The following is a 12,721-nucleotide window of genomic DNA, read 5'->3' on the forward strand; positions in this document are numbered from 1 at the left end:
TGTATTCTGGCTGTAGATTTAGTGTCAGCGATTTTCTCATCCAACTCTCAGCAAGAAAGAAAAGTATATTTCCCAAAATGTGGAACTGTTCCTTTAAAAAGTGAACCCAAAGTTCATCGGGTGTAAAAACTCAACACAACTCCCTGGAACCAGCGAGCCATTTATCGTTCAGCAGCTCTCTGTTCTTCATTGCAGGTGAGGAACTTGTTTGCTTGTACACTTTCTGTCAGGATAACATGAAAGGTCAGAAACAGGATTTGGAAGACAGCTGTTCGTGTTGTAAATATTGATTGAACTGTAGTGGACCATAGGGAAAACATGTGAATTGTTAAAGTGAGCTGTAAACCCCTTGAAGTGGTGTGTTTGCTTTAAACATTAACCTGTAACTGCCTGCAGCATTCATAGAGTTTGGTGCTTCCAGGTATTGTACATCTGTTTCCTTTCTTCCTGGAAGACAAATTACAAGATTAACTGTATATCTATTGTTATATTTTATGAGCTTATGAATTCTGTGTTTTTTTTGTGTGCGACAGTACAATATGAACATTGTGTGTGTGTGTGTGTGTGTGCATATATTGACATGTGTCTATAAACACAATACATTGTCCAGTAAGTCTCAGGAGGGATCATTCTCATATCCCCTCCTCTTCCACCTCCTCCTCCTCCTCCAACCCTCAGGAATGGAAGACATTTCTTGTGAGAACAAACCTTTAATTGTCTGCCCTGTCGACATGTAAGGGAAGTGATGCGTTATATTATATCATCACTCTCCCTGACGTCCCCTGAATGACCCCAGAATCAACGATTCAGCTAAATGGACCTATTGTTGCTCACAATTTAATCTTAATCTTTCAGTCATCTGATGAAATATCTATGTGACTTAAAAAAAAAAAAAAACAGTCTGTTTAAATCACTTCCTGTGTCTATTTAACTGACATCACAGATATCTGATCGGGATTGACACAAGCTCCAGTTACAGTCTGCTCCCAAGGGCCACGGTCGATGAAGAACATCCACCATCCTGGTCGAGCCTTAAACTGTTACTGCTCTATCTCTCTGTTTCTTCCCTCTTTGCGGCAGCACCAGAGGGGAGAGCTGAAGAGGGACTGCAGCTGAGTGACAACACTGACTGAATTACCCTTCACCCCGTGAGAGTGCAAGTTTGGGTCACTTACTATCGACAAGCCTCTGCCGAGCTGGAGGGAAGAAGGGAGGTATTGTTGTCCTTTTTTTTTGGGCTCCTATTATTGAACTAAATGTTTCTGGAGTTAGACAAAACACACAAAACTACGACTCAGAGCCAAAGAAAGTAAAGTGAGCATACAAATTTCCCCAGCACAATGTCTGCATTAGCCTATTTTCTGGTGGTGATAGGGGGGGCACACATTCTTTCCAGTGACTGACAACTAAATCAGCTGTGGAATTACAATGCCATTCCTCCCTTTGTACATGTTGCCTTACACAAGCTGGGCCCTTATTGGATAACTAATTAGGCAAAGAAAGTAAAGTGCGAAATCCTGTATCACTGAAAGGTTTGAGAGGGGGGGGGCGGCGGCAATGCATTCTCAGACAAGCGACTGTTTGGTGGACCTTATTGATTCTGAGGCAGAGGCAGAGATCAATGAAAAGAAACAGACTGAGACAAAGAGTGGCATTTAAGGGTGGAAAAAGCTGACATTTTCTCCATCACTGTCACAGCCGCGGCCATAAAGCAGCAGCAAATATTAAAACATTTCTCATATGCGCGGGAGTATTGGCAGAAGAAATTGTTTTCTCCGCGGTGTGATACTCAGGCTGAACTCCCAGTAGAATCCCCGGGGACTGCAGATTGGTGCCTGTGACATATCGGCTCTAGCATTTACACACACCTGCCACTCATTCCCAAACAGCCCAGGAGCAGGGCTGTAGAGGGCAGATAGCAGCCGAGGAGGCTGTCGGTTGGACTGCTGTCAAGGTGGGTAGGTGTGGTGGAATTCATCACTGATAACACGCTTATGTTTGCAGGCCGCACAGAGTGCCTCTATTAGTCAGCAATGCCCTCGACGCTGTATGCTGGTTATGCATATGTAATGAGCATGTGTGTTTATGTGCGAATTACGTTTCTTATCTGTGTGTATGTGCACTTGGTGCTCATGCAGCACCATCAGCGCAGAGCACAGGCATGTGTGTGTAAAATATAATGTATGTTTATGCGTGTGCACTAACCAGATTGTGTGTAATTATGGTTGTGTGTCCTGTCCTTCCAGTGCACTCCCCGAGTCTTGAACTCTGAGTGACACGGGTACTGCAGGGTCATATGTCTATTTGTGGGATAAATGATATTATGCTACACTAAGAGAATTACATAGAGGATGTCCCTAGGAGTCACCAGGCTGAGCAATCAGTCATAGTTACTTTGTGTGTCTCTTAAGCCCCTCTATCTGTACTCATCCACTGGTCTGGAACGGGTGTTAAATGGATCCTCGACCACATCCTGTCATTATGAGCTTATGATCCGAGCCTTATGACTGAGACTTTGAGAGAGGAAAAGGAGAACATCACAAAGGGAAATTAAGAGAAAGAGATCATTGAAAGAATATGGCATATTCCTTTTTTGCAGTCCTCATTCTGCACCCTCTTTTTTTTTTTTTTGCATCACCCCTGTGTGCACAATCACACATAACCTCCCTCATCCTAGCGGATCATGTCTTCGTCTCATCTTCCTCTGTTCGTATTTTTCCTTTATCCATCCCTCCCATTTGTCTCTCTCTCTTGCTCTTTCTCTCTAAAAACCTGCTCTCCCTGCCTGTCTTGCAACTTTTCCTTCACCTCCCTCCCTCCCTCGCTCCTTCCCTCTCGCTCCTTTGCTCTCCCTTGGTGGTATTTGATAGCCGTAAAGCAGGAAGCAGGAGAGCAAACAGCAGGTGAACCCACTCTAATACTCAGCTGTGCCATCTGCTGCAGTCACATGCCTGAGATGCAAACTCGCAGTAACGCCATGATGCCCCATCATACCTGACACATCGATCAATCACGACCAAAAAGCAAGACAGAGCGGGGGAAGGAGAGAGCGAGAGAATGAAATGAAGAGAATTAGAAATCAAAGCAAAATTAAACACTGTATGTCCAATGAATGAAACCAGCCAGTTATGACTGAATGTATTACCTTGTTTTGACTTGTAATTATGGCAACTCATCAGAACTATTATGAATTATTAAAATACATTTTATCTGCAGCACTGAATTACATATATTTTTTTAATGCAGTCAAAATATGATCAGTTGTTTCTGACAAAACTGCAGACAAAGCATGCACTCTTCATTAATTTGTATAATTTTAGGTCATATAACCCAAATATCAATCATAATCAGATCACTTAAGTCTGATTGCTGAGAGTTCCTGCAACAAATGGATGAACAACAAGACACAAACAATGAAAATGAAACCTTGTATTTAACCAAATAAGAAAACATCTGAAGGGAAAAGCCAGCAAACCTCTGCTTCAACCCAAAGGTCTTGATCGGGTGTGAAGAACACATTCAATTACAGCAACAGAGTCCACAGGAAATGATTTCAGTCAAAACTGTCCCTACCACAATTAAGCTGTGTTAATTATGTATTTCATTAAGTAAGTGGATTAGAAGCAGCGCTGATGAAATCATAACGGGGTTTGCCGAAGGCCAGGCTGCAGAGAACAGACAGGAAACGACTGATATCTCTCCCTCTTACTTGCACTTCTCTCTTATACCCTGAAATAACCCTATAAATACTTAACACCTTTACCGACCTATCTGGGTTGTCTTCATTCGCATACAATCACCTGGTCTCTGTATCTGCATACCGTTTTTTTGTGTAGTATCATATAGTGTAATTGTGCCATAGATATTGTTGACATCCACATGCTGTTTGCAAGTCCTCTGCAAACGATGAAGTCTCTCCATTTCATCTAAGCCAGTTCATTACCATTCAGGTGCAAAAAGGAGATAAAGCGGAAATGCAGATCGCTCTTTCTGTCTCCCCCTCTTTCACACCCTTACTCTCTCCCTCTCTCCCTCACTCACTCACGTGCACTCTTTCATTCTATCTCTCTCTCCCATTCTCTGTGTTCTCTGATGTTTTATTTGATATCCCACAATAAAGCCTCTCTTTGAACTGCCATCAATTGTGTATGGATTTTTCCTCTGAGGAGAAACAGAGAGCTGTCTGAAAGGGCTCCAGTCCCGCAGGCTGCCTTCATATTGATGCAGAGGAGTATTGCCATCCTCATTGCTGGATCAATCACTCACGTCACTGTTGTTTTATGGCTGGGGCCACTTCACAGAGAGAAGCCTGACAACATCACCGCAGAGGTTTGCAAAACGATACTGCTCTGATAGTCGAGGAGGGTGGAAGAGGCAGTGGAGGGCTGCGGGAAGCTTTCCGAGGCACGAGGAGATGAATTTAGATTCTGTAACTGTCACACACACACACACACATGCGCTAGCACATATCTCTCTCCTCTACAGCTTTGGGAGCCTCTGGTTTATAGCTCTGCGTGGTTAAGTCAAACAGGAAAGGCATTGAGACGACCACAGGATGTCATCAAAGCTTGATTTCGGTCACCTTGCAGATGCAATGTCTCTTTGTGATGTTCCTCCACTTCTGTGTGTTCACTTTCAGTACCGTCTGTGGGTGGTGCTAAACTTCTCAATTTACTCTCTTTGTAGTTGTCTCAGTGTAATACCAATCAACTACTTGAACTCTACACATCATTTTAAAGTAGATATGTCTGTCTTTTTTAAAGGAAAATTTAGAGACTTTTCCCCAATGTTTTATCATCTCACTGCCTCCATTTGAAAGATTTGTGAAATACAGACTGATTCAGAGCACTCAAGCCACTTTGGACTCTCTGAAAAACTTCATCTTGAGAGAAAGCATCCCAATATGTTTTCTTTGAGTCCGGCAGAAGTTGAAATCTGGAAATCTGTGCAGCTGTTGTGGCAAACAGCACAGCATAGTTCCTGCACTAGGTTTTCAGACTCTGGGAACAGCTGTATATTTAAAGGTTGTGTGTGGGTGTGTGTGTGTGTGTGTGTGTGTGTGTGTGTGTGTGTGTGTGTGTGTGTGTGTATGATCTCAGTTGGGGAAGGTAGTCATCCACTTTCAACATTTTACACCATATTCATTAGTTGGTTAATTTGCACAGCCATTAGCTACAACTGGAGTCTCTTTTTAGCAAATAATTGCAGTAGGTCAAACCTGCCTTGTCTAGAGAGACACAACCATCTTCTAGTACACACACACACGGCCTCACACTAACATAAACAAACCGTCGTGCACATGAATACAGCAAGAAAGTTATAGTGAGGGAATTGACCATAAAATGGAGCCTTGAGTTAGTTCAGTATTAGAGCTGATGCAATACTTAAATTATTAAATATTACGTCAGCTGATTGGTGCCAGCTTCTTTATTTATGCACAGTATTATGCATCTGTTTGACTACTATTACTCTGCTGATTTCCTCATGGAACACTGTTTGCTGCTGCTGCTGCTGCCGCTGTTGCTGCAACTCCTCCACCAACATCTAATGATGATGTATGTTCACAGCTATGATGGTGTACTATGATGAGACGAGGGCTGCAGTTGTCCCAGCAGAACCCTCGTTGCTGCTCGAATTCTTTGAGAGCTCCATCAAAGAGCAGAGCCCCCTCTGCCAAATGTAACTGTGTTATAAACGGTCACTTCCTTGGCATAAAGTGGATTTGCTATGCTATATATCTACACTACAACAGGTGCAGGGTTTTTCTATGGATCTAGGGGCCTATTTTATGTCTTTACTTTCAATTGGATGAAAGATTCTGTGAATCCAAGCTTTTTCTTGGAAAACAGCAGGGGGCTTGCCACAAGTGAAGTGTCTCTTTAGCAAATATGTTTCCCATATCTCTGTCACAGGGTTGTGAATAAAGTACTATGGACAAAATATGAGAATAAGACCTAAGTTAACAAATTCTGGAATCTCCTACTAAGTAGAATTTTAGTATTTCAGTGATCGATTTCTCATGAGCCACTTCTTAAGATGGAAGTTTAATACAGAAAATCGTCATCTCTCAGCTGGAAATGACAGGAGGAGAAGGCTGATCGGGTGTTGGTGTTCAGCAAACTTATGTAAGTTCAAGTTCAGGTTTGGTCAACTTTTTTACATCTGAAAAGCTAGCTGACAGCTATAATATCATCTGAGCTTTTCAGGTTGACATATCTCACCAGAGAAAGAACAGGAGTTTGTGCGAGTTGTTGTTGCGGTCAAGAGCAGAACTCAGTGCACTGTGACTTAAGTTTAGCCCTGGCCGTCCTTGGTCCGGTCCCAGCTTAGTCTGACCTGTTCACATCCAGTGAAGCCTGGTCTTTGAGGTGCAGCAGCAGACACCAGAGTCCCTCTACAGCTATCAGTCATCGCTCTCACTCTGAACTCTATATGACCTTCCCCTCTGCTCTGGAAGACTAACTGGCTATGTGCACTCTGGCATTTCCATATTCACCTTAAAGAGACAGGGCCCGCTTTTTTTCCTGAATGAACCTCTGTGGGAAGTTGACTCTTTCAGCACCTATTAGGTATCAGACAGACCTGAAAAGCAGTGAGAGCAGGGTGGGAGAGAATGGATGAGGCCTGGTCGGAAAAGAAGTGGAAGTCCTCATGTCTGGTGAATGGCCCTTTAATTCCTTCTACTGACAGAAGGCAATGGCAGCCTGGAGGAGGGTCAGGACACCAGTTGGCATGAATAGACACATTTTTGTCTCGTCTCCAACTTTCTCTGCTCCGTGCCTCCACTGACTGTAACATCTAATTTTTTCCCCCAAGCTGGAAGTCTCAACAGCCATTCTCTTGTCATTGGAAGGCGGGCAGGCAGCTCTCTGTCTCTTCACTCACAGATGAATAGAAAACATTGTGCCAAAAGCTTCAGAGCCACCAAGCTGTTTTCGATTTCATATAAAATACAGAATTTGTGAACATGTTTGAAAATGACAGGCTGATTGGCTGTGGTCATTTCAGGCTGTGTGGGCCTCATTTTTTCCTGTGTTTCATCAGTGGGTGCATTCATCCATTCAGGATAGATTGAAGCAGTAGCCTTTAATAAAGTCACTAGGCTTGAAAATATATGAATAAAATGACATCCACTGCCTTGGATGGATCAAATTGACTTATCCTGGTAATAGCCCAAGGATAATGTGTGCGCGTGTGCGAGTGAGAGAGAGAGTGTGTCTATGCGGAAAGAGAGAGAAAGAAAAAAGAGAAAAGAGCAGATACAGAGATGAATATAGTTGTAAGACAAAGGCAGGAAGGACAGGAATATCAGAGAAATAAAACAAACTTGACCTGAGGGGACAGAATTCAATGAAAACCTGGAGCTGGACACATGACTTTGAATCTTATTTGTATTGGTGAAAGTGACCCATCTCAGACGCAAGCATTATTAGGGATGCTGGGAAGGAGAAAAACAAAGCCATTAAAGGAGAGAGCAGAGGAGGAGGAGTGACAAACTTGATCCTAACAAAGTTAAAGGGTTATTCAACACAAAACATCAAAATTATGAGTCAAATTTCTCCAATTCTACAGCAATTTGATCGCACTGAGCCACTGAGGACTCCCAAATCCAATGATACACCAGAGGGAGGCATAAAGTGTTGAACAAAGGGAACAATGATGATGAAGAAAGTTTCATATTTCAGTCAATTACGAGAAAAAGAAAGACACACTCTCATATCTTGACCCATCACACTGATTTCCTTTCATTTCCCCCCTTTTTTCTGTCCTTGTTTGGCAGATGGGTGTTGGACTGTGATTTTGACAGTCGTGGTCGTGAACCACAATAATGACAGTCAGAAGCGATGGCTGTACAAGGAGACACATGTCTGTTCTCCGCTCTTCAGATGTCCGGCTTAAACTCCTGTTATGTGTGAATAAAGAGGACAGGAAGTGGCAGTTTGGCAGCTCCAACCAGGAGTGTCACTCTCAATTGCGTCCCCTGCCAGCTCCAGACACATCGCACGGCCGAAGAGGTCACGGGTCTGACTCCTCTTTTTCTCTCTCTCTCTTCCCTCTCTGTCTCTGTCTCTCTCTCTCTCTCTTTCCTTCTCTCCCCTCTTTGGTCTGTTTTACAGGACATTCCATTTCAGTGCCACCTACGCAATGCATAACAGTCAAGGAGAAGACAGAATGATGTACGGAAGACACAAGCCAGAGCGACGGCGGCACATTTTTTGAACGGTCCGATAAAACATGAGGCTTGTCTTGTCAGATTACCCTGACACCCTGTGTCAAAATCTCTGCCATGTCTCTGTGAAGCAGAGAAGCAGATGTCCTGAGTTTGCCTTCCTTCTATGGACAGAGCTGTCAAGATTTGCTCATGAAGGACACTGAAGACAGGCCCAGATGGAAAGAATGAGTTGTCTGAGGTTTAGCTTGTTTCTCTGTCAGGAATGAGTTTCATGACGGGAAACAGTAAGCTCTGTGTTGAAAATTGTGTTTGTGACTTTCTGTTAAAGAAGCTATCCATCTTAACAAATCACACCGCTAAGTGCTCAGTCGTCAAAATATTCCTTTAGCTTGAAACAAAGTCTGCCAAATCTGCTTGTTTTGAGAACAATTTTGTTTTAGTCATCACTTTCTCAGTAAAGTCAGTAAGTGACTTAATTTATAATTCGAGACAATGACATTTATCAGAAGAAGAATCCTGCATTGTTAACTGTGATTAAAAAAACTGAAATTTTACAATTGAATATATGACAGTCCTTCAGTACAATACTCATGTGAAAATGGTACTTTTTACTCCACTACATTTGTCTCACAGCTATAGTTACTAGTTACTTTTCAAACTGAGATTTTACACGTAAACCATGAGATTACTTTGTAAAATGTGATTCAGTGTTACAGATTAATCCAATAAACAGCACATAGAAGTTAGTTAGAAGTGGGATCTTCCTGTAACATTAAAATGCTGCTTACATGAAAATACATGAGCAATAATACTTCAGTGGTAATACTTATATACTTAAAGTAGTAATCCTGCAATTTAACACGACCAGGAACACAGTACAACAGTAACACTGGGTTACTTACGTAAAGTTTCCTGTGAATCCCTGTGTGTGAAGGAAATTTAAATGCTCTCCCACTAACAATGGAAACAACTACATAGAGAACAAATTACAGAATGTTAATGCATTGAATGATATTGCTTAAAAATGCTGAACATAAATTGAATCACGGACAGGCTTTGGTGTTAATAAAATCTCACAGATTCTAACTTTAAGTAACATTTTAAATCCAGGTATATTACATGTAATGTTGTGTTTGTATAGTGTGGTAGTTCGACTCTTACTCAGGTATTATTAATATATTATAATATTTCTTCCACCTCCACTTAAAGGACTATGGACTTTTTGCATTGCAGCCCTATGTGCACTCACACTAAAAGTCATACTACTAGTTCTCTGCCTCAGATGTCAGTTCCTACACTAGTAGCTGATATAACTAAACTCTGTAGTTATAGCATTATATGTATTAAATAAATACAGAAACCTAGATTAAAACGCACTCAAATGTCATTTGTATCTGATAGGAAATGGTTTTCGGTGATAATAAGCCTTAGCCAAACAGAAGGGAAGTCAAATAGATTTTGATTCCACTCCAAATCATTCAGTAGCTTCACACTAATGTAACTTGATCAGAGCACTCTCAAACCCGAGCTCTGTGAAATGACAGTTGAGATTAATTTTGTCAGCCTTGTAATCGCGCCTTATTGATGTGTTTCCTGTGAAATGGCACATTGAAAAGAGCAGCTTCAGCCACGGGGCAACTGTGTTTCATGTCGTAGTCATGGATGGACATTTGATGCTGACCTCCTGATCGCACACCTTCATACTGTCGGGCAGGCACGCACACAAACTCACAGGTAATGCTCTATTATGCTGATTTATTGAAGGTTAATTTAATCACTCTTGTAATACCTGACCAGAGGGTGTTCTTATCCGTGAAAAACCCAAGTAGCAGGGAAAAAAAAGAGGAGAAAAACATGACAACAAATCAAAAAGTGATTTCATGAAGGTGGCACCAGAGACAGGCCAATCCATCAGAAGGGCGGCAGAGTGTGGACGTGTTGCCACGCGTGGTGCCAGGCGAGGTGCCAGGCGGTCCAAGGCACATCCTCCATGCCAGCGCCCTGAGGCTGTGTGTCCTCGTCACAAGGACACAGAGGTTGTTAGGACCAACTGCACTAAATCACATACCTCCTCCCACCCACTGTCATGGCCGACAAAGCAGGTCGGTGCAGGGAGACTGGGAGATCAACTACTGGTCAAATTCACTGTTTTTTTCCAAGTAATATACATCACATCCTTTTATTCCAATTGATACAGTGATATATGATGTTGTTATGACACTTCCCCGCTTTTGAGAGCACCCCGATGTCAACAAGGCTTTACACAGAGTGAATGATTCCTCCTAAATGCATTTTAGAGTTTTGCACAAATACATTTTCAGAGCTAAGTAAACAATGCAGGCCATTATCTAGATGTATTGTTTATGCATTTTGCGCTTCGTGGCTGAGCGAGTGAGAGAGAGAGAGCAGCAAAGAGAGAGACAGAAAGACAAAGAAGGAGCTAAAAGAGAGAGAGAGAGAGAGAGACAGCCTCCTTCTCCAAAAGACATCAGCTCTGTGAACAGCACGGGCAGATTTTCCATTCTGTCAGCATTTTTCTTTACGTGCCGAACAGATAGCTAAAGGTACCACTTAATGTGATGGGAGACAGGATCTAATGGATTGATACACAGGTTTTGACATGCTATTTGAGCATGGAGCTCGCTATAATTGGTCATGTCATTGTGCATTAAACTAACGATATATAGAGTAGTGCCCTGAGACGAGTATCTTTAGCAAATCTGTCAGATATCACACCAAAATACCTCTGACAGCTATCTCAGGCAGCAGCGCACTGCAACGCAGCAGCATGAAAACCCGCATCCACTAGTGAAGGCACATTTGGAAATCAGACCACCTTAAACTCACCTCTCTGTCTCTTTCTCTCGGTGTCTCTGTCTCCACCTCGTTCCCCACTTTCTCCCGCACGAACCTTAAGCGTGTTATTGTTTGCTTCATTTGTTTGTGCCATCTACATACATTACAGTTGATGCTGTAGAGATGAAATGCGATGTTTCCTCTCTGGCACAAACGGAGGCAGGACAGTGACCTTTACATTGCTTGTCATAAAGGTGCGTGATTTCTCCCATACATTAGAGACTTGGGGTCAGAGGTCCAAGGTGAAGCTAGCTTCACCTCTACCCATGACTCCTGCACTGCTGTCAGAGGACATCGTGTCACCTTTGGTATGGAGGCTGCATGAATGGACAACACGTCTTCCGTCTTGGCACGCAAGGATTTCGGGAGCCTCAAAACTTTTTTAAAAAAAAAATCAATTTATGTCAGGCCAAAGAGACTTAGAGGAACATTTGATTTGTTGCTCCTTTTTAATAGTGATTAAACCATTTTATCCACTTAACCTGTTGATATTTTTAAGACTTCCTCTGATTAACGCAAAGCATTAAAAACACAAGAGAGAGTCGGCTTCTATAAATCTTACTGAAATCACAATTTATGGCTTTTCAGGGCTGCATACTCGTGACACAGCAGCCTGTATCAGTTTACACAACTGTACAAGCACACGAAGACAGGAGCAATATATATCAATGTGCTCTAAAGACATCCGCCACTATTTTGGCAGCCATTTTGTTTTCCTAAATACATAGCCTCTCCTCCTCAGCTGTCGGTCTGTCGGTGCTGTCAGCCACTCTTGTGTGATTGGTCTGATGGGCTTGATGCTCATCACTCTGTCAGGCTCTGCTCGCCTTTCATTAGTCTGGGCCCCTCCATCCGCCACACTTGCACAAATCACATTGACATCCAAACTCCTCAGATCCACAGAGCAATTTAACTGATATTCATTAGAGGGATGACAAGAGCTGATGGGAGATCTGTGGAGTGGAGGAGTGGGGGGACTCATTCTGCTCCTATCCTATCCCTGTCCTGTCCGCCTCCTTTCTTCCCCCTTCACTGCTGACTTTGTTTTAGGAGCATTGAGGCACATCGGCGTCTATAACTACCCAGCCCTCAAGGATAGTCAAGACAAAAGAACAATGGATAACACATCTAATCTCCTCTTTATTATCGCAGAAAAATACAATTGAGAGGAGTTTTGTGTTTTTCATGCTAAATAATTGGCTATAGCAGATCCACACTTTCTACATTGCTCTGCTCTAGCAGCCACTATAATGCTCATTCGAGCAGAAGTCCAATCATTTAGCCCTCTCCCTCCAGCCCCTCATTAACCCCCAAAGTGTCAACTATCTCATTAACGCCCCCAACCATCCTCACCCCCGAGTCCATCACCGAGCCTAAAGCATTCATCAACACTTACAGTGTTGAAAGAAAAAAATTGATCATGTCTGAAAGATAATTTTATAGCTGCATAGACTTGGTAAGCTCGGAAAACTCACAAGATATTCAATAAGGCAGCTCAGCCTTTTTCATTTGCATTATCAATGGCTACCGGTCTGAATCCCATCTTTCAATTATCATCCTTTGTTAAGGGCTTTATTCTGCTTGTCAGATGTGAGTCATCACTGGGTTCTCCCACAACGTTAGACCAATGTATCCTAAACGTTGGAGGGCCGGGAGCAAGTCTGAGGCGGTAATGAGTTTGTGTGAGAAGAC

This window comes from Seriola lalandi, unplaced genomic scaffold (genome assembly GCF_002814215.2).
Source record: "Seriola lalandi dorsalis isolate HSWRI2012SDOR001 ecotype SW California unplaced genomic scaffold, Sedor1 jcf7180002054553, whole genome shotgun sequence".
Classification (NCBI taxonomy): domain Eukaryota; kingdom Metazoa; phylum Chordata; class Actinopteri; order Carangiformes; family Carangidae; genus Seriola; species Seriola lalandi.